The sequence below is a fragment of the Tenrec ecaudatus genome, unplaced genomic scaffold (assembly GCF_050624435.1).
Source record: "Tenrec ecaudatus isolate mTenEca1 unplaced genomic scaffold, mTenEca1.hap1 Scaffold_626, whole genome shotgun sequence".
Taxonomy (NCBI): domain Eukaryota; kingdom Metazoa; phylum Chordata; class Mammalia; order Afrosoricida; family Tenrecidae; genus Tenrec; species Tenrec ecaudatus.
In genome coordinates, this window is record NW_027459511.1 from 8,796 (window position 1) to 31,538 (window position 22,743).

At 41.9% G+C, this 22,743-nt stretch overlaps 2 pseudogenes; both read left to right on the forward strand.

Moving 5' to 3' along the window:
- The first annotated feature begins 1,009 nt into the window (after positions 1-1,009).
- Positions 1,010-1,357, forward strand: LOC142436780 (E3 ubiquitin-protein ligase RBX1-like; annotated as a pseudogene).
- A 1,694-nt stretch (positions 1,358-3,051) lies between these two features.
- Positions 3,052-22,743, forward strand: part of LOC142436781 (ninein-like protein) — a 91,160-nt pseudogene continuing 71,468 nt past the window's right edge.

Here is a 22,743-nt window from a genome sequence, read left to right on the forward strand (position 1 = left end):
TTCTGTTATTTTATTTTATTACCCTGGCCAGCTAGAATAAAATCAAATTGAATTGTCTCCCAAAGTCTCTGGGCTGTACTTATGTGCTGTTTGAAGCTGACACTTGCTACAGCATGTCTTTGATATGCAAAAAGCCACCCAGCTCTTAGCTGAGTTCTGGCATTCCTTAGCTAGGTTTCTTCTTATGCTGATTTATGTTAAGCCCCCCAATCCCCCACTGCCCATGTGCTCCTTGGAGCTGAGCAACCAGACTTGGGTTTGAGTTTTAAACCAAAAATATATATTTGACTCTTTTGTTATTATTATGCTTGTGATGTACTCCGATTTGGGGGCTGTCAGGCTGACCCCCAGACGGGGAGATCCAGCTTATCAGGGGGGATGTTTCCTTCTCTGCCAATTGGAACTAAATTTGCTCCCTGGACTCCGACTATCTGCCTATTTTCTTCCACACCACAATCTATCTACCTGGGGTAAATACCTGTTTTTTCTTCTACTTTAAATTCTGGCTACCTGCCATTGCCGCTCCTGCATGGGGTTCTCGTGTTTGGGATTCTGTCCCCTTTAGGACTCAGCCCTGGAGAAATCACTGCTCCCAGCAAGGGCGCAGCTGGTACCCGTGGGCTCGCCAAAGCTAGAGCACTTTAAAGCATCCTTGGTTTGCTTTGTGAGTGGAAATCACATGCAAAAAAGGGGGTTTAGGAGAGACCCTAGTGCCCTGGTTTTAGTTTCAGGATTCCACCTGCCCATTTCCTTCACCTTACCTCCCAATTTTCTGGTCTGGCAGCAGGAGCTCTAGCTGAATGAGTCCTGTCGGGTCAACATTATTTTACTTCTCTCTTGGAGTTAATTACTTTCATTAAGTGCCCAGATGTCCTGAATTTTTAAGAACAACCCTGATCCCCTGCCTTTTTCTCTTTCCATTAAAGACCATTATTAAATACATAATGTCAATATATTTTTATCATTACCCTTGGTAAATCTTTTCCTGTCAAACCAAGCCAGTAGACCGTGCGTTTCCAAAATGGCAGCAGTGATGGATGTGGATACCCGAGCAGCACCACCGGTGGTGCGAGCAAGAACCGCTTCGAAGTAAAAAAGTGGAATGCAGTAGCCCTCTGGGTCTGGGATATTGTGATTGATAACTGTGCCATCTGTAGGAACCACATGATGGATCTCTTTAGAGAATGACAAGATAACCAGGCATTTGCCACGTCAGAAGAGTGTACTGTTATCTGGGAGTCTAAGCATGCTTTTTATTTCCACTGCCTCTCTCTCTGACTCAAAACATGGCAGGTGTGTCCATTGAACAACAGAGTGGGAATTCCAAAAGTATGATGTGTTAGTCTGGGTAGACTAGAGAAACACATCCAAGGAGACTCATATGTGTGTAAGAGAGAACTTTATATCAAAGAGCAATTGTACATTAAGAAAACATCCCAGCCCAGTCCAGATCAAGTTCATAAGTCCAATGTTACCCCATACGTCAATACTAGCCCATAAATTCCTCTTTAGATTCACACAGCCATGCAATGATGCTGAATAATGGGAGATCACAGGCCAGTGGCGGTAAGTCTTGTGGATCCAATAGTGGTGGAAGCATTAAGCGCTGGCATGGGCTCCACGTGCCTCCTCCAGCTCTGGGGCTCTGTCTCCTTCAGTGTAGCTCCATGTGGCTTGTCAGCAGTAAGATGAAGCAGAAAGAATGTGTCTGGCCTCCAGTGCACTATTTATTTCCTTCGGGCCTCTGAATGAGGTCATCAGGCTGTGACCTGGTTGACAGTATAGACTCCATCTCTTCGCAAGTTGACAGGAAGTTATGTAACTGCCACATATGGGCATTAGAAAAAATGAATTCTTCTATCAAGCTTAAATGTTTTATTATTCATTAAAAGACTTGCTAGAACCACGTCTTTGTTCCTTTGGCTTTTCAGTTTGTTGTGCTCATGCAACTGTATTATGTTCTGTGTCAAATAAAAGTCCAGTTGTGTTCTGAACAACAACAACAAAAAGAAAGCAAACCAGTGTCTCAATGTCAAAGCACCATTACCTGAACTCTTGGTATTCTCGTGTGTGTAGCAAAAGGAAAGCCACTGCTCAGACTCAAAAAAAAAAAAGTACTTGGTGCAATAGCTTATGGTCCTTCCAAACCTGAGAGTTTGAGTCTCATAATATCACATACTGGGAAGCTGACACATTTATTTGTATTTTGATCACTCGTTTGCTACTCTTGTTTCTTCCTGGCCTGTGTGGATATTATTTTTGTATTTCTTCTTCTTGGAGGTGGTAAGTTCCTAGGATGTTCATTTTCTTTTTAGTTGGCATTTAATACATATATCATTCCAAATTTCAATCACATTAAGTAGAATTGTACAATTGTTACCACAATCAGTTTCCAAGCATTCTTTTTCTATGGACTCCTTGACATCATCTCTTTTTTACCCCATATCTACCACTGTACTCCCTCCCCCCAAACTCCTTATCCTACATGCTCTCCCTCTAGGTTCATTGATCCTAGGTTTCAAGTACTGAAAAACAGAAACGCATATAACACAGCTTCAAGAAGGTGACCTCCATTGAATAACTCCTCTGAGATATACTCTAATATGAGCAAACAAAAACTGAAGAAAACAATATAAACTGAAAATTTTGGGAATCAGATCAGGTCCAGCCTGCATCAAAAGGGGTGGGTGTTGGGGGCGGGGCGGAGAACCTACTAACGAAGTTTTAACTGTTGAGGTCAGATTTATGCCTTTGGTTTTCTTTCTCCTCTCTTCAAGCACCTTGTTTAGTGACCACTCTCCTCTCTTCCCTCAATTTTAGATAGGGGAGTCTCTGGAGGCTTACTTCCTACGGAGTTCCACCAGTGGATCTTGGATTTCCACTATCTCCCATTGCCTGCTACACACAGGATTCTCGCAATTTAGGCTCTGATGCTTATCCCACCGTCAAGTTCGGATTATATGGATTCCATCCTAGGATGTTCTTCTGAGAACATTAGAAAGGCTTGTGAAAAAAGCATGTTTTTCTGGACAGCTTACTATTCTAAGGAAAATGCTGGCTGGCAGCAACTATAAAGGAAGGAATGATGTTGTGGAGCCAGCACTGAAGGAGCAAATGGAAATTCTCACAGGCAGGCGGTGCAGCAGTGGGCTGGGCTCTCGGAGCAGGATGTTGGCAGATGGTCTGTTCCGGTGGTGGGTTTGATGAGTCCAGGGAGAAATGTATTTTCTGTCACCAGCTTTCTTTTTCCCTCCCTGACAATGCCCTTCTTCTTACACACCCTGAAGGGGTCCTTGAATTAAAGAAGTCCTGTTTGTTTCATGACAGTCTTTTTGCTCTAGCTTATTTTAATATTGCCGGTAGACTTTTCTTTCTTCCCTTTTTAATGTGCACTGTTTTATTCTTGGGGTGTTTTTTTTTAGTATGTGTCCCAGTTATGAAGCCCAGAAGGGGCAGATGTATAGAGACAACAAATGATGTAATCGTTAAAGGGGATACAGGTGTGTCGAGGGGAATTGGGAAGCAAATCATGAATATGGGAGTGGGGAGATTGCACCAGAACTGATTGTGCTGATGTGTATACAACTCTTCTTTTAAACTATGACTGAACTATGAAAGTGTGTGCTAAGTGAATTATATCTCAATAAAACTATTGTGGGGGGGAGCCAGTTGCTGTCTATTGGATTGGGAGTCACGGTGGCCCACGGGTGTCAGACTGGACTGCGGTCCACAGGATCTCCGGTGGCAGGGGTTTCTGTTTGCATAGTCACTAAACTTTTCTTCTGAAACTCCTCTGGGTGGACTCAAATCTCCAGCCTTTTGGTAAATAGCCACGCACATAAATGATTTGTACCACCAAGGGATCCCTGTCTGGATACTAGAAAAAATCGATGCTTCCCCACTCACACAAACCCACTTTAGAGCCCTTCGTAGGGAGTCAGACGTGTTCTATCACGCACCCTTTGGGCAGCGCTTTACTCGTGGTGTCTCTCTCGGAAGGTATGGTTCTCCTGTCTACTTCTCCTTGAAGGGAGCTACTGACTTGGAAACTTTTCTCTCTTGCTTGGTATTTCCTATAAGCTGTAGTCACATTTCCTTAGAATTTCCCAAGCCATTCCTTATTGATACCTGTCATCCAATCATGCTTATTAACAATATCTTTTTACTTCAAAAGTCTCTTGTGGTATGATAGGTTATATCACCACCACACACACTGTCGGAAGCCCTGGATGTCACACGCACTCACTGCCATCGAGTGGATTTCAACTCATAGCGGCCCCATAAGACAGAGGAGAACGGCCCCTGTGGGTTTCCGAGAATGGAGTCGAAAGCCCCATCTTTGTCCTGTGTAGTTGTGCAAGTGTTTCTTACTGCTGTTTGCAGTCCAATTCATAACTCACCACACCAGCATAGTGCCATGCCTAATACGTTCACACATGAGAACTCGAACGTAACACCTTACTCCTATCTGCTGTGGTATCACTATTCTACCAGCAGTCAGATTTAACCAGCTTCCTGCTCTGCATAACCCCAAGGTCAATGTCCGCAGAAAACAAGTGAGGTGGCGCATGACCCTATGAAGCAAGACTTCTGTGTAGGGAGACAAAAGACACATGTGCACCGAAATATGCATCTGGTTTTGTTGCCCCGTCCCTACCTCATGAAAGTCTCTTTGCCTTCTCTTCAACTGGCTCTGCTCTGAAGCCATGGCCTGTTCGATCAGACTTCCATGCCACCCCAGTCCCCATTTCTTTTTCCTAGCTTCCACTTTCAATTTTCATGAGAATTCAGCATCAATTTCTTCTCTGGCTGAGAGGTCCCAGCTACTCTTTGTAGATATCGAGAAGAAAGGATTTCAAAAGGAAGCAGAGAGCTGTTAAAAGCCTCTTTCTGTCCCAGACTCACCAGACATGCTCTGAATTTCAGAGGTACCTGCCTGCCTGTATCCTGGCCCCACATCCACAGATCCCACGCACCACTCTCTCTTCCTCTGTTGGTGGCTAAGATGTACTCCGAGGACATTTAGGTTTGGAAGATGATCTTCAGCTTCCAGAGCCCTAGATTGTTAGACTACTGGAGAACCTACTGTTTGCATAAAAAGTTAGGGCTTCAGGTTTAGAGGGTTTGGGGGTGTTTTTTTTCCCCTCAGCCTTTTATTGCATAAACAAAAGCAAAAATAGACTCTGAAAACTTCAAGCAGTGCATAAAGTTGAGCCACTATTACTAGCCTTCAGACCCAATTCACACCTAACAGAGAAGCAGCTTCTTGTGTTCTTTTTAATGCTTTCTGATGGGTAAAAATGTTCATCCATGATAACGTAGACACATTCAAATCTCAGAGAGCTCATTTAAAGGGCTCCTCACCAAATTTCCCTCTTCCTTTCTCTCTCTCTCACAAGCTGTCCTACCGAAGCATGTGAGTGGTCCTAAGTGGTATGGTCGTCGGACCCAGCCTGAGTTGTGCTCACTGGAGACTGAAGTCAGGCATGCAGCAGATAAGCAAGGACAGAGCAGCCTGAGCAGCCAGCTCCACCGAGCAACATCTCTGCAAAGTGTGGAGGTGGGTCAGAATTTCCTTCTCCAACTTGAGTGCCTAATATCAGGTAAAAATCTTAGTTCACATGGTTGTGAGAGAATGTAAGTAGAGAGAGTCTCATTCCCTGGAATTTAAATAGACAGGTGCTAGGGTTACCATTGGGGAATAAGATCTCATTTTAAATAAGATCTGGGTCTAGTTGTCTCCATGTGACCCTGGACAAAGAGTGCTCTCCTTCAGACATTGCAACAGCAGAAATGTTTTCATTTGTTTCTCACTCCTTTCTGACGCTAGTACTGTAGTGCTTCGAAACTGTAAGACAGGAAATACTTACGACTCCCCTGCCGCTTTGGGGGCTAGCTTCAGCTCCCTTCTCCCAGTTCATTAAGTTACTCACTTCAAGTACCTGGAGTGAATCCCAGACACCTGCTAAGGGCCAGGTCCTCACTGTACTCCATGTCAAGAAGCATATTCATGATGATGCATCACATGTCCTAAGTAAATCACATACTTGTTAGATCTGTATTCAAGGATTCCAGAATGTTACTGGTTCCTCCTTTATGTGCTGTCAGATTGAAAGACGAGACCATATCAAGAACCTATCTTTAGTAAGGTAACTTGGAGTCCTGAATTGATTTTAATCTTAAACATTTGTAAGGCAGGGGGAAACAAATAAGCACACGTTTAAATCCTAAATTTTCTTTCATGGATGCATGTGCTATGTTGGGCTACACCATAAACCCAGGACATTTGCTTTCTGTTCTCTTTACATTTGGATCTGAAGTATGGTGTGGGTTGAATTATCATTTCCTGGGCTAATGAGACTCTGTCTTCATCGGGGCTCTTCTGATTTTTGAGGCCTTTTTGGTACTCAAAACTGGGTATGGAAAGGGTATTTTTAGTTTTTCAGTGAGTGGAAGGCATTAGGGAAGTGGGACTGAATTTACTGGTGTTGCTCTGACTTGTCATTTAAATTCAAGGGTGTGAGAGCATTGGAGGGTCGGCCCTAGACCTCTGGTAGACAAGACACCTAAGCACTGTAGACCTCAGTTACCCCAGAGAGACAGTGGACAGGGTGTGAGCTGAAGGCGCTACCTTGTCCCTTTGTCGCATGCTGGACTCCATCGGTAGCACGATGCTTCTTTCTTTCATCGCTTCCGTAGACTCTTCCTGTTGTCTGCTCTCAGCTTTCAGTCCTCAAGATTGCTCCTGCTTAGAATGCTGAGTCTTGGTCCAACCCAAACCCAAACCCACTACCATTTAACCTACTTGGGTTCTTAGCAACCCCATCGTCCTTAGTAGAACAGCTTCAAAGGGTCTCCAAGGCTGGTGCGTTCAAACCAACTGACTTCCAGTTAGTAGCCTTGTGCTCAAGCACTATGTCACCAGGACTCCACCGATTCCATATGTGGGTATTCACTTGGTCACTACATACACCATAAGATTTTGGCAGAATCAGATGCTTCTGGGTGTCCTCGTCTTTTCTCTTGGTGTAAGGTAACCAAGACAGTTGACTGCATGTGCCCACTTAAAGTGCTGATGACTTAGGGGGTAGGAACACCAAGTATGATTTCACAAAGTACGACATGCTCCCTATTGCCACTTCTGGCATTCTCATTTTCAATAAGGAATTTATGATCCACGTGCTGCTGGTGTACAGATAGCATGTCCACTTCAGTTACACAAAAGAGCTTTCCAGTGCTACATGTTTGTTTGGTGTTCTGCAACTGCTTTTGATATTCTCCAAGGGATTTATGTATCCTTTCCATTTTTCCACAGAGTTTCAAGTCAGATGAAGAACCTGATGGTGCCAAAGAGCCTCAGAATGAGTTATTTGAGGCACAAGGTAAAACCATGACCTCATGCTTGGTACTTTGAAAGATCCAGGACCTGGATTGTCAGAAGTGTTGCTGTGACAAGAATAGTTTCCTGGAGAGTGCAGTGTGGGTAATCTCCCTGGACAGCCTGTTCTCCGGATATACTTATATAGAGAGCGTTTCATCAAGAAAATAGCTCACACAGATGTAGAAGAAGGCAAATTCCAAGTTGAGCAAGTTCTAGGCCCATGATGCTGATGTTAGGGTGCAGGGTTATCATGACTGTCATAGCTTTGGGAGTTGATGGGCCCAAAAGGAGCTGAAAGACAAAGGTCTATGACTACAGAGGAAAATGAATTCAAGGTTGGCAGATCAAGCCTGTGGCTAAAGAGACGAATAAGTCCAAGCTTGGTAAGTCAGGTGACAAGCTACTGATAACTCCCAAGGACAGCAAGCAATACAGGAGACCACTGACTCAAGTCTTAACCTGTGTACAACTGAATCTGGGCTAACCCCATTTACATATTTATTATTTTAAAATAGTTTTATTGGAAGATACAAGGAGTTACCAAAAATGGATTTTTTTTCAAAGTTATGTATTTAAATTTTTTTACAAAACAACCATGTCACCGTCAAAGTACTCTCCATTACACTTCATACATTTGTCACACCTGTGATTCCATTCTTGGAAACATTTTTCAAACTCATCTGTTTGGAAGGCTGACAGTACCTCTCCAATTTTTTTCTTCATCTCTGCTTTTGTCTTCAAATCTCTGTTCTTTCATTTCCCTCTTCATTCAAAGAAACAAAAAGAAGTCACACAAAGTGAGGTCAGGTGAATAAGGTGTGTGGGGCAAAAGAGGCATGCTGGTTTTTACCAAAAACTGGCACACTGAGATGGCTGTGTGAGCAGGGGCATTGTCGTGGTGGCAGAACCAGTCCCCTGTCTGCCACAAATCAGACCATTTTCATCACACACTATTATGCAATCTTTTCGGATCCTCTAAATAGAAAGCTTGATTAACAGTCTTGCCTGGTGGAGCAAACTCCAAATGCATGATGAGTTGACGTTTTCGTTCATTCAGGAAGTTGACAAACATCCAGAATGAGGTTTGTCATCAATCAATATTTTACCTTTTTTGAAATGAGAAAAACACTTGAGTTTTTCCCATAGCACTGCCCTTGTAAGCTGTTTTCAACATCACAACAGTTTCTGCAGTGTTTTTCCTTGAGTAGGAAACAAAATTTCACCACTGCACACTGTTTTCTTAAATTGGCCATCTCAAAAAGCAAGGTTTCAAGCAAAACTGCTTTTATGAAAAAATTCACCGTGACCAGAGAAAACCTTCCCAGTGCCACGGGGTGCACTAACTCAGAGCAAGTTGCTCGATGCATACTTAGCAGGAAACATGGGTACTATGAAAGCTCCACTCTGCCCAGCGCAATTCTGGTCTGGGGTTGGTGGGGGGGGGTACTCCCTCATATTTCACCTATCATACAATTCAATTGTTCTATCCTATTAAGAACGTTTCTGCAGTTATCACCACAATGAATTTCAGCGCATTTTCTCATGAACTCGTTGTTACTTCCTAATTTGCCACCAATCACTCCTACCATGCTCTACACAATTATCAAGCCGGTTACTACCTCTGTGAATCTACATAGCCTGGACTTTACATACAGAAAATCATTGAAAAGACAAACTGGAAAACAATGATTAGAACACAGAGAAAAACTTCATAGGAAAAAAAGCAAAATATTAAAAACTGAAACAACTTTAAAATGAGTCAAAAGGGAGATCAAATAGCAAGATATTAAAATGTAACCTAAGTACAATGGACTTAATCAACTTTGCAGTGTTCTGTCTCTAACAAGGCTCTTAATATCCCAGGACTTTGGTCCAAGAAGATTCCCCAGAGGCTTAATCCATCCAAGCGACCCTGCAATTGGATTTTTGGCTTTCACTGTCTTCCATAGCCTTCTGTAAACCACATGTCCAGAATTCAAGCTCTGATACTATTTTCTCCTGAGATTTGGATGTTATTTACAATCCTTGGATTATAAAGGCAGGTGTGTTTCCTCATGTGGGCTTAGTTGATGCTTCACTCACATAGCTACCTGTTTGAAGACGAGCTTTTAAAACCTCAGCCACTATTCTGTCTGATAGTCGGGCACCAACTGGTTTTTTTATCACATGCTGTTACAGCCCTCATATTAGCAGTGACCTCTTCATGAGGGCAAGCATTGAGCGGGGCCAGGCTAGGATGCATTGGGCTACAATTAAGTGCGAACCCCAAATCCATTCATATATCTATAGTTTATATGTCTCTGGTTAACTTCAGAGATTATTATGATTTTATGATAGAGAACTTTATAAATCATCCCCCTAGGGCATAAGGTAATGTCTTTTATTTAGCCAATTATATAGCATTTTAAAATGCTGAAGAAAAATTATTTAAGTATAGATAGGCTTCAGACTGTAAAATATGAATTAATGACATGTACATAACAAGACACTATTTATAAACAAGCAGTGGGATCAGTGATAAGACAAAATTTGCAGTAATTCACAGAAGCAGAATCATCCCTATCAGATGAATACATTTCATAAGAAAAAAGAAGGGCATTAAGTAGTAAATATATGGTAATCCCGGGCCACATTGAATGGGCATCATTAATAGAGCACCCTGAGAGCAAGAGAGCTGAACCACAGTCCAAAGACCACCAATTCCATAACCTTGGGATAGCAGTCATCTGCTTCTTCTCACACTAAGTCATATAAATATTAAGTCCAAGAAAGTCTGTCTGTTCCTTAAAACGGCTACAGGTGAGTGTGAACAGTTCGAGCAGTAGGACAGATGTGTGCCTTGAAAACACAGTTCAAGGTCCCAGTAGTCTACAGCGCATAGCCTGGTTCACCAAGGTCTGGATGGAAACTAGATGAATAGAAACCAAGTAGGAACATAATACCGGGCATTTTCTCCCATTGGATTCTTTACGAGTATTGTTCATTGTTTTTCTCCAGCCAGTTTAACCATTGATAGAAATGTAGTCGCCTTCTTCAAGACATACATTCCCCTGACCCCACCTCCCATCTTTTTTCTGTAACTGCCCTCAGGATTCTATCCTTTTTTTTCAAATTGGAGAATTTGGCTCTGATATTTCATGGTGGTTTTCTTTTAGCTTCTATCTCATTTTGGTTTTCTTAACTTTTTGAATAATTATGTACTCCTGTGTTGTTGGTAAAATTTTCTTTTATAGTTTGTCAAAACTATTTTCTTTGTATGTATTTTTGTTACTTCTTTTTCAGGGTTTTTAATGAGACATAGATTATTTCTCTTGATTCTTTTGTTGTTTTTTGGTGGTGGTTTTTCTTGTCAGTTATAGTCAGAGTGATCGTCTTTGAGCTCACTGATTTGATTTTCCTTTTCAGAAGGAAAATCTATTCCTCAAGTCATTTACTGTGTTGCCTAATTCTGTTATCTCATTGTTTATATTCTTAGATTCCCTTTGATTTAAGATTTCTTCTATTGTTTTCCTGAGTATTCCCTACATGTCTAAATCATTCTTCGGAATCCTGTTTCTTATAGTTCCAGGGCCTCTTTTTCAGAATTCTCTATTGGATCTGGGCAATTTCCATTTGTTTACATTTGTTTTTCTTGATGTTTTGGGTTTTCTGTGGTTGATTGCTGTTTCCTCAGAATCCTAGTAGTAGTGCCAGTGATATGAACACTTAGTTGGCTTTGTCTAGTGATGTGGGAGAGGTCTAATAGAAGGTGGAAAATATGGTGAAATGAAGGAAAGGGGAGAGAGATGAGTAAGTGGTGAAAGTGTGGGGGAAGATACAATATTGTTTTTAGCTTACCATTTTCCTAGACAGTTTAAATGGCGTCTTCTTGGCATTTGGTTTTTCCTACCATTTTATCCTTATTCCCCACCTCAGGGACCCAATGTGGATGTTCTGCTAGCTGCTGAGTATTCCAGTTATGTAAATCTGACTTACACAAAATGGATTCTGGAACTGGTTCATTTGCTACAGGGTGGGTTTGGAGAGCCACCAGCCCACCTGAAGATGAACTTGAAGTAAGAGACTCCGTTACAATATTGACCTCCATGTCCCCCCACACCAAATGGTGGGTCACAGTGATGTTTTAGGCCTTCTAGAATTGGTCTCAGTTAGAGCCAGTGTCCAATAATCCCTAAAAAAATCTAATTATTTCTTTTCCCACAGTGAACACTCACTCTTGTAAAATGCTGATGATCCATTTGAGGAAGGCTGACAAAAAAATAACAGAAAATTTTGTCATTATAGTGGGGGTCCTTCCACAGGGAAACATAGCCCCTGCTCTTTTTAATGGGTTATGGGTCTGTAAACTATCTCACCTCAGGGAATGATTGAACAATTATGACTCTTCTAATCATTTGAGTTTCACTGCTGTTCACTTGACCCAGATTTTTTTTTCTGCTTAGACAGATCAAGTAAATATTCATTAGGTTTCCTATGTTTTTCACTCCCAAGGACTTCCTGCCTGAGTAGACAATACCATGAGTCCATGACAGTCAAGCTGTTCTGATTCCCACTTTGACTCAGCTGTCCATTACAGTAGCCACATCCACCTGTCTCTGTCACTTAAGTGCTGCCATTTGGCCCCTACTTCCCTGCAACCCAATCAGCCCAAGTGTAGTTAGGTGTCACTATTCCAATAAGTCCATTTCCACAGTGAAATGTGACTTACATAAAATAGCAATCTTCAGAGATGCTGGGACTACATTTGCAATTGGGCTCCCTCCTCTTGCAGTAAAGGTGTGAGTTCTACTCCATGTGCGTCTGTAGACCCATCCTGATTAATCCATTATAGCATGCCCAACTCCTTAATCTTGTGGATACCTTCTGCTACAATATACTTTGACTGGACTTGTCATTGAGCATGATTTATTTATGCCATCATACAACCCACGAATCAGCTTCACTGAATCAACCAAAAAGTGTCTTAGATTGAAACATTAAATTTATATTCTGCACTTAGTGGGCCCATATCAGTAAACTAAGACTGATCCAACTTTATGTTCTACACACCATTATTAGCCATTCTTATATCTATATTCTCTACGTTTCTGGAAATTCTTTTGGAGTATAGTGTACCTCTGCCTGGGTCACCATGTATATGTCATCTTTTAGAGCTTGCTGGAACATAAGTCTAGTCTTAGGTCTAGAAGCAATAATGGGTGGTGAATTCATTAACTGGAAACATTTATCAGTATCTTTTAAAGCATCTCCTCAAGCAAGGCTCCAGTAAATGCCCAGGATTCATATCAGCATGCACTATTGAGTTAATCTTTTCATGTGGTGGGAAGGGATAATAGTTTTTTTTACTGATCATGAATTAAGATGGAGCAATCTCTTCAGATGGAAACAATCTGCTCTTAGCTAAAGTAACATTATGGAAATTGGGGGCTCAATCCACCCGTCTTCTTAATTATCTGCCTGTATCTCCCCATCCCAAGGCGTAAGAGTCCGTTTTGTTCCCAATCAATATTCTCAATTTAACAGCATTTGAGGTTGAGAATTGAGTTGGCACTATAATTCATCATTCTTAGGATATTACTCTTGAGTTTATTTTTTCAGTAATATCACCTCTGTTACCACAAAAAGAAAACCTTTTTTTTAAAGAATAAATGTAAACTTTGAAGTCTTTTATGCATTTTTTGATCTTTGACTCTGAAGTCCTGAGTTCATGTCTTTCCTTCTACCAATTTATCTTTTGTAAGTAGGATAAATAATCAGCTTCTCCATACTGCTTACCCCGAAACAATTGCAGAAAAATATCAAACATGCTATCACTTAGAGCATCAATTTCCACCAATTCCTGATGTGCGGGTGGTGATACACTGCGTGCATCGAGTAGTGACTGTCAGACAGGGTAGAACTGCCCTCTGTGGATTTCTGAGACTAGTTATGGGAGTAGAAAGCTTCATCTTTCTCTTCCTGGTGGTTTTGAACTGCTGACACTGAGGTGAGCCCAATGCGTAACCACTACAGCACACCGCACACCACGATTTCACAGTGCCCTTTATACGCATGGGGGCAGTTATTAGTACCTTCAAACCTGATCAGACTTGGGAACCAATTGAGAAAATTGATCTGTACAACTTTGTTTCTCTAGAATCACTCTTGGAACCAAATGTTTTACACCGGGTTCTCCAGAGAAGCAAAAATTGTGGTGTGTGTGTGTGTGTGTGTGTGTGTGTGTGTGTGTGTGTGTGTGTGTGTGTGCTGCTATACTGAACCCAGATCTGGATTCTCTCCTCTGGAACACCAGTTTCCTGTGAGCTCTTTTCCTATAGTTACACCAGAGTAGGGTTTTTGTGCTTGGTGAAGTATAGGGTAAACAGAAAAGATGACTCGCATTGAGATTAATTGACACAGTGGCTGTAAAATGAGTTTTAGGATGGTGCAGGACCAGGCAGTGTTTCCTTATGTTGTACAAAGTGTCACTATGAGTCAAAACTGACTTGATGACATTTAGCAATGTAATCTATATGTGTTTTTTATTTATTTTCTTTTTTAATGTCAGTGATTGTTTATTTATTTACTTATTTGTTTTAAAAGATCATTTTATTAGGGGCTCATACAACTCCAATCACAATCCATACATACATCAATTTTGTAAAGCACATTTGTACATTCAATGCCCTCATCATTCTCAAAACATTTGCTCTCCACCCAAGCCCCTGGCATCAGGTCCTCATTTTTAACCCTCTCTCCCCCCTCCCCCCTCCCTCATGAACTTTTGATAATTTATAAGTTATTATTTTCTCATATCTTGCTCTGTCCCACATCTCCCTACCCCCACTTTTCTGTTGTATGTCCCCCAGGGAGGAGGTCACATGTAGATCCTTGAAATCAGTTCCCCCTTTCTAACCCACTCTCTCTCTATGCTCCCAGCAGCGCCACTCACACCACTGGTCCTGAGGGGATCATCTGCCCTGGATTCCTGTGTTTCCAGTTCCCATCTGTACCAGTGTACCTCCTCTGGTCTAGTCAGGCTTGCAAGGTAGGATTCAGATCTTGACAGTGGGGTGGGGGGAGGAAGCATTTAGGAACTAGAGGAAAGTTGTATTTTTTCACGTTGCTACATCGCACCCTGACTGTTTCGTCTCCTCCCCAAGACCCTTCTGTAAGGGTATGTCCAGTGACCTACAAATGGGCTTTGGGTCTCCACTCCGCACTCCCCTGCTCATTCACTATGGTAAGATTTTTGTTCTGATAATGCCTTAAACCTGATCCCTTGAAACTTTGTAATCGCACAGGCTGGTGTGCTTCTTCCATGTGGGCTTTATTGCTTCTGAACCAGATGGCCGCTTGTTTACCTTCAAACCTTTTAGACCCCAGATGCTATATTTTTTGATAGCCAGGCACCATCAGCTTTCTTCACCACATTTGGTTGTTCACCCTTTTTGTCTTCAACGGTTGGGTCGGGAAGGTGAGCATCATAAAATGCCAATTTAAAAGAAGAAAGTATTCTTACATTGAGGGAGTACTTGAGTGGAGTCCCAATGTCCTTCTACTACCTTAATACTAAACCTATAAATACATGCACATAGATCTATTTCCCTAGTCTCATGTACAAATATATTTGCATATGTACATGTCTTTATCTAGACCTCTATGAAAACCCTTTGCCTCCCAGCTCTTTCCTCTATTTCCTTTGACTTCCCTCCTGTCCCACTCTCATGCTCAGTCCCCACCAGTGTTTCGGCAATTCCTCTTAGTCACATTACCCTTGATCATGCCCAACCAGGCCTCCTACACCCTCCTCACCAGCAATTTGGATCCCTTGTTGTTCCCTTGTCCCTGGGTTTGTTAACACCACTTCCTTACCTCCCCCTCTCCCATGTCCCACGGAACTATTGGTCCCGTTGTTTTCTCCTATTGTTCATCCAGCCTATCTTATTTAGACAGACCTGTGGAGATAATAACATGCACAAAAACAAGACAGAGCAAAACCAAGCAACAATATACAACAAAATAACAACATACTAATGAGAAAAAACAAAACACAACAAGAAAGAAAACTTGTAATTAGTTCAAGGATTGTTTGTTGGTCTTTAAAAGTGTTTTCCAGTCCAGTCTGTTGGGGCATCATGCCCTGGCCCCAAAGTCTACCTTCAGCATTCACTGGGGACCTCGCCGCTCTATTCCCTTGCTGTTCTGTTACACCCCTTAATTATTTTGCCTCGATGTGGTGGGATCCGATTGGGTGCAATACCCACACTGTGTCTCTGGTGTTGTCCTCTGTAGAGATATGGGTCAGTGAGGGACGTCATGTCTCATAGTGGGGCTGGCCATGTGATCCTCTCTGTCGACTGACTGCTCTAATTGGGAATATCAACCTCATGGCCTGGTGGTCCATGATGTGCTCTACTCTCTCCTCCTCCCCCTTCATATGCTCCCATATGCTCTGATCAGATATGTCCCTTTTCCAGAGCTGTAGATTCAGTGCTGTCCGTTGAAATAAATTCTTCTGAGGGGAGGGGCAGGTGTCCATTTGGTTGGTGTTGGGGCCAGCCCCCCAGACCTCTCCACTGATTCACTACTCCGCACCGGCATGTTGCATTCACATCTTGGAGCACCGGGTTGAAATCTGGTCCCTCTTTCCCTATGGAGACAAAAATAGTACCCTCCCATTGGGTGGGTTAGTGTCCTGTGCCCCCGCTACCCTTTTCTTTATTATTATTTTTTTTCTTACCCCACCTCCGTTTTAGTTGTGTACCATGTGTACCCCTGTGTTTGGTCTGGTCCCTGCCATATTATGTGGTCCTTGCCCCAGGAATGTTTGTATACCGTAGCTTTTTCCCTATGCCTCTTTTGCCTTTTTTTTTAAAGATTACCTCAGCAGCCTTTGAAGTCTTTCCATATTTAAGTCAGTGCTATCTGAGGTCTGTTTTCTTTTTGCCCTCTGGGTGAGGTTGTTCTATGTGGTGGGCTCTTATTTATGCTTGGTGGGTGTTGTTCTTCTGCCCATACTGGGTTTGCAAGGATCTTTTGTAGGCTGGATTTCTTCTAACGTATTCTTTGAGTTTTTCCTTGTCTGGGAAGACTCTTACTTCTCCATCTATATTGATAGATAATTTGACTGGGTAAGGTATTCTTGAGTTTGCATTGTTTTCCGTCAATTTTGGGAATATGTTATTCCACTCTCTCCTCTTCTTCATAGATTCTGCTGATAGGTCTGAGCATATTCTTATTTGGGAACCTTTGTATGTGATTGCTTGCTTGTTTTTCCCTAGCCGCACTCATGATTTTCTCCTTTTCCTCTAAATTGCATAATTTAATTCTTTTGTGCCTTGGTGACTTCTTCTTGTGATGCAGTCTTGCTGGGGTTCTTTCAGCCTCCTAAATGGTTGCCTGGTTCTCATTCACTAAGCTGGGGAAGCTTTCCTCCAAGAATTCTCTCACTATTGTTGCATATGACTTCTTTGTTGTCTTCCTCCGGTAAGCCAATAGTTCTCATGTTGTTCCGCTTCATAACATCAGACATCACTCTTAAGTTTTCTTCAACTTCTCTGATGATCTTATTAGATTTTTGTTTGCATTTGTTAAAGTCTGCCTGGCTGCCCTCCAAGTCACTGATGCAGTTCTCTGATTCCTCCAGTCGATTCTTGAGTTACGTGAGTCTGCTACTGGTTTTTGTTATCTCCTCCCTAAGTTCCTGTATTTCTCTTTTATTTATGGCTTTTACCTCTTCTATCATTTCATCCTTTTTCTGTATTGTTGCCCCATATCCTCTATGAATCCAAGTAGCATTCTGAAAATTCCTTTCTGTGACTGTTCAGGCCATCTTCAGGCATTGCCTTTTGTTTTTCCCGTTGTTTCGTTGAGGTCGTTTGGGCTGATGGCTGTTTGCCTTGTGTTGGTTTAGATGAGCCAGGTGCCATTTTCCTGTGAGTTGTATAGCACTGGCTCTCTCTGGGAGACTTGCAGGAGAACTTCTTCGAACTGCCTATAGCTTATTTCACTATGGAATTAACCTACCACTTTATCCTCCTATAGCTTCCCTCTCAGGGAAGTGACCCAGAAGGCTGGTGGGTTGCCTGCTTTGGTGTTGCTGAGGTTGGGCAGAGGTTCCTACAACAGCTTGAAAGGTTGAGGAGTGTTGGCTGAACTACCTTAGGACTCCAGGCACACATGTAGGAATTCCCCTGTTAGATGTTTTAGCAGAGTATCCCCTGGTGGAGGTTGGCAGGCCCTTTCCCAGCCTCCCTAGCTACACAGGGTGGAGTTCACCTAGCTGGGTGTGGCCCAGGCATACATGCCCTAGGCTAAGGGGAGTGGTCTGGAGAGACCAAGAAAGAGAAAGAGGAGGGAAAAAAATCAAGCCCGCTGAGCCTGTGGGGGGCAGGGGAGGGGAGGATATAGTGAAGACATGGAAACAAAGTAACAAATGTAGCTGAGTCCCGATCCCCCGCCAGTGGAGCTGCAAGGGTTTAGTCCCTGCTCTGAGGCGGCAGCAGCAAGCTGTGGCTGTGTTGAGAAAAGGCCCCTGTGCAGCCCTCCAAGACTGAGGGGGCACAGAGAGGAGCTGCAAGGGTCCAGTCCTTGCCCCGAGGTGGGTGGTGGCAAACTGTGGCTGTGTTGAGACCAAGCCGCTGTACAGGCTCCAAATGGTCCCAGGCTCCAGCAGAGACAGTGGCAGGGCCAAGGTCAAATCCAGCCGTCCTCCACTGAGGTAAGCCAAAAGCCCCCAGCCCCTCAAAACCATGTGGGTCTTAGCCTACTTATCATTATGATGCTCCTCCTGCATTCCAGCAGTGTTGACATTCCCTCTAAGCAACTCTCCTGGGCTGAAATCTGCAGAGTTCCTCTGGTATGTATTACTCCATCGCCATCTTGCCGGAAATCTCTGTTGTTGCTTTTTTTTTTTTAATCTCCCCCCCTCCCCAATCTTCTCTTAGGAGCTAATACAGACATCATACCATTTCATAGTTCAATCTCATTAAACAGCATTGTGGTATTGTGACCAAAATCCACTTCAGAGTCTTTTCTTCCTCCTTGATATCAGTTCCCCCTACTAATGCACCCCACCCACCACTTCCCCCACTGCATCCCCAGGAACCCTTATTCTAATTGTTGTTTCTCTAGCTTCATTTATCCTGTGTTTCATATACCAAAAAACATTGAAAAACACATAAAAAGCGTCAAGAAGGCTACCCACAATGACAAAATACAACAGATATAAAACCCAATATTTTAAAAAAACACAGAAAATATTAAAAACCAAATCAAGGTCAAATGTATCAAGTGGCAAAGTTTTAACCAATCAGGTCAGGTTTATCATTTTAATCTACAACAGTCATCTCTCCAATATTCTCTGTCTGATAACCAGCTTATTCTCATCTCTCAATTATGGTCAGAAGGAAATCACCAAAGGCTTATTTCCTATGTAGATCCTGCAAATATATTTTGGCCTTCTGATGTCATCCATTGCCTTCTACACACCAGAATCTCACAATATAAGCTCTGATAGTATTCCATCCTTAATATCTGGATTATATAATTTATAATCCTTAGGTCATAGATGTTGGTGTGCTTCTTCCATGTGGGCTTAGTTGACATATCACTTAAATTGCTGCTTATTTGAAAACAACCCTTTAAGAACCAGATGATGATAGCCTGGCACTATCTAATTTCTTCCCTGCACTTCGCTATGCAACCGTATCTTCTGTGTTTCATTTGTGAAGGTGAGTAATGAGTAGGGCCATGTCATCAGAAATAATTGTTCTTAGCCTGGAGCTAAAATTAAGTGCGAGCCCCAAATCCATTCCCAGATCTATGTTTTTAATTTGCCTCTGGCTCACCTTAGAGATATCCTTGTTAGTTTATGGTAGCAAATGATATCAATCTTCTCCATGTATCATAGGACCTTTTGTTTATAGTGTCATTAATTAAGCTATGGTACTAATTTTTTGAACACTAGTGAGAGAGGGAGATTAAATAAGGGTAGGCTAACTATATCTCAATATCTAGATTATTCATTTTTATAGAATAAATCCTTACCTGACTGGATGCTATTTACTTAAAGAAGTAGAGTTGGTTATCAGGCAAAACTTGCAATAATATTCACTGATAATGCCATTCAGGTCTGCCAGAATAAAACATATCTTAATACAGCAAGTAAGGCATTAAAGTATTAAGTCAATGTTGGTCTACCTACTGAGCTAGGTGTTTATATAAATGCATGTATGTGATCATGAGGTGTCAATAGGATCAGGTATCAGGCATCAAAGAACAAAATATCATATTGTGAATGAGGAGGAGGAGTGAGGAGGACCCAAAGCCCATATGTAGGCAACTGAACATCCCCTTACAGAATGGCCACAGGGAGGAGATGAGTCAGTCAGGGTGCAGTATAGCAATGATGAAACATGCAACTTTCCTCTAGTTCTTTAGGCTTCCCTCCCCCACCCCCATCATGATCCCTTGTACAAATCCAGCTAGACCAGAGGATGTACACTGGTACAGATAGAAACTGGAAACACTGGGAATCTAGGACAGATGAACTCCACAGGACCAATAATGAGAGTAGTGATACCAGGAGGGTAAGTGGAAGGTAGGGTAGAAAGGGGGAACTGATCTCAAGGTACATATAACCCCTTCCCTGGGGAGTGAACAACAGAAAAGTGGGTGGAAGAGACATTGGACAGTGTAACACATGACAAAATAATAATAATTTATAAATTATGAAGAGTTCTTGAGGGAGGATGGGTGGGGAGGGAGGGGACAAAATAAGCTGACACCAAGGGCTCAAGTAGAAAGCAAATGCTTTGAGAATAATGATGGCAACAAATGTATAAATGTGCATGACACAATGGATGCATGACACAATGGATTGTGATAAGAGTTGTACGAACCCCCAGTAAAATTATTTTTAAAAATTAAAATAAATGCAAGTATTTGATTGTATGTGTGTAATAAAACACATAGACACAAGTATGGATATTTCTTATATATAACCCAATAACTCATTATTAAGATTTGGGGTTTTCAGGGACAAGGGAATAACACATGATCTAAAATCGATGGTAAGGAGGCTGTAGAATGCCTGGTGGGTTGATCAAGTGCAATGTAGTCAAGAAGAATTACTGAAAGCCAAATGAAGGTCAAACATGATAGTGGGACAAGAGGAAAGTAAAAGGAAATAGAGGAAATAACTGAGGCAAAAGATATTTTAGATGCATAAATACAGGCATGTACATGTGTAAATATATTTATATATAACAATAGGGACATAGATCTATGTGCATATATTTATATGTTAAATAATAAGGTAGCAGACGGACATTACTCAACATGGCTCAAGTCCTCCCTCAATGCAAGAACACTTTGTTCTAATAACCTGGCATTCTGTGATGCTCAGCATCCCGACAACAATCGCTGAAGACAAAATGGGTGCATATGCTAATGTGGTGAAGAAAGCTGATGGTGCCCAGCTATTAAAATATATTAGTGCCTAGAGTCTTAAAGACTTGAAGATAAAAAAGCGGCCATCTAGCTGGGAAGCGAAAAAAGTCCACATGGAAGAAGCACACCAGCCTGTGTGATCATGAGATGTAGACAGTATCAGGTATCCAGCATCAGAAAGGCCCAAACAAACAATCATATTGATTCAAACACTGGGGTAGGGATGGGAGACCCAAAGCCCATCTGTAGACAATTGGACATTCCCTCACCATAGATTCACAAGGAAGGAACAAGCCAGCAAGGGTGCAGTATAGCACTGATAAAACATGCAACATTCCTGTAGTTCTTTAATGCTTCCCTCCCCCAGCCCCACTATCATGACCCCAGTTCTACCTACAAATCTGGCTAGAACAATAATGAGAGTAGCGATACCAGGAGGGTTGGGGACAGTAGAGGGAGAAAGGGGGAACTGATCCAAATGATCAATGTAAACACACACACACACACACACACCCTAGGGTGAGGAACAACAGAAATTAGTGAAGGGAGACAGCAGACAGTGTAAGATATGAAAATAGCAATAATTTATCATTTGTCAAGGGTTTATGAGGATAGGAGGGTGGAAGAGGGAGGGGGAAAAAAAGGAGGATCTGATACCGAGGGCTCAAGTAGAAAGAAACTGTTTTGAAAAGGATGAAGACAACATATGTGCTAAAATGTGCTTGAACTAATGGTTGTATGGATTGTTGCAAGAGTTGTAAAAGCCCCCAATAGAATGATAAATAAATTTTAGATTTGAAGGATTAAAGCCATAGTCTTTTGGGACATCTCATTCATTCAGTATAATTTAGTTTATGAAGTTATGTTCTACTTTTTAGTTTGTTGAATTTTTTCTGGAGTTTCAAAAGCTTATGACTGGTCACCTAAGGTACAACTTAGAGTTCTACTTAAAGTGAACCAAAGAGTAAGATGGAAACTAAAGACCCGAAGAAGAATCCAATCCAAAAATCACATCCACATTTACCTGAGACCAGAAGAACTAGATGGCTACCATTACCTAATTAGTACCATTGTAGATGGCTCCTGATAATAAAACCATAAATTCCTATTATATAAAAACAATAAAAGATAGATCTGATCTGGAAGACTTAACATTATTGATATGAAATAATCTTTAAACCTTGAACCAAAACTCACCCTGAAGTCTCTTTATAGCTAAATAACACATTAGCCCCCAAACTAATAAATACCACCCATAAGTACTGTGTCTTTTTAAAGAGATCACCCATATGTGACCCTGATAGACATTGAAGCCAGATTTAAATGAGGATGTGGAACAAGGGATACCATTGCTGATGTCAGTGGATCTTGGCTGAAAGCAGAGTACACCAGAGGTTGCTTGTGTTTTATTCAGTAGGCTAAACTATCTCATGTGTGAATCATAACAGTTTGGATAGCCATGAGAAGAATGGGAATTCCAGACCACTTCATTGTGCTCATGTAAAACTTGTGCATGGACCATGAGACAGTTGTGGGTACAAACAAGGGTATCCTACTCAGTTTAAAATCAGGAAAGGTGTGCATCAGGGCTGTGTCCTCTCACCACACTTCTTCACTCTGTGTGCTGAGCACATCATCAGAAAAGCTGCATTTCATGAAGAAGAATGGCAATGATTAGAAAAACATAATAACAATTTGTGATGTGCAGATGACATGATCTTACTTGATGAAAATCAGGAGGACTTGAAGTAATTTCTGATGAAGATCGAGGATTAAAGCCTTTAGTATAGATTACATCCCAATATAAAATAGATCAAAATCCCCACAACTGGACCAATAGGTAACTTGATAAATCGAGTAGAGATTGAAGTTATCAAGGATTTCGCCTTGCTTGGATCTGCAATCAGTGCTCATGAAAGCAGCAGTCA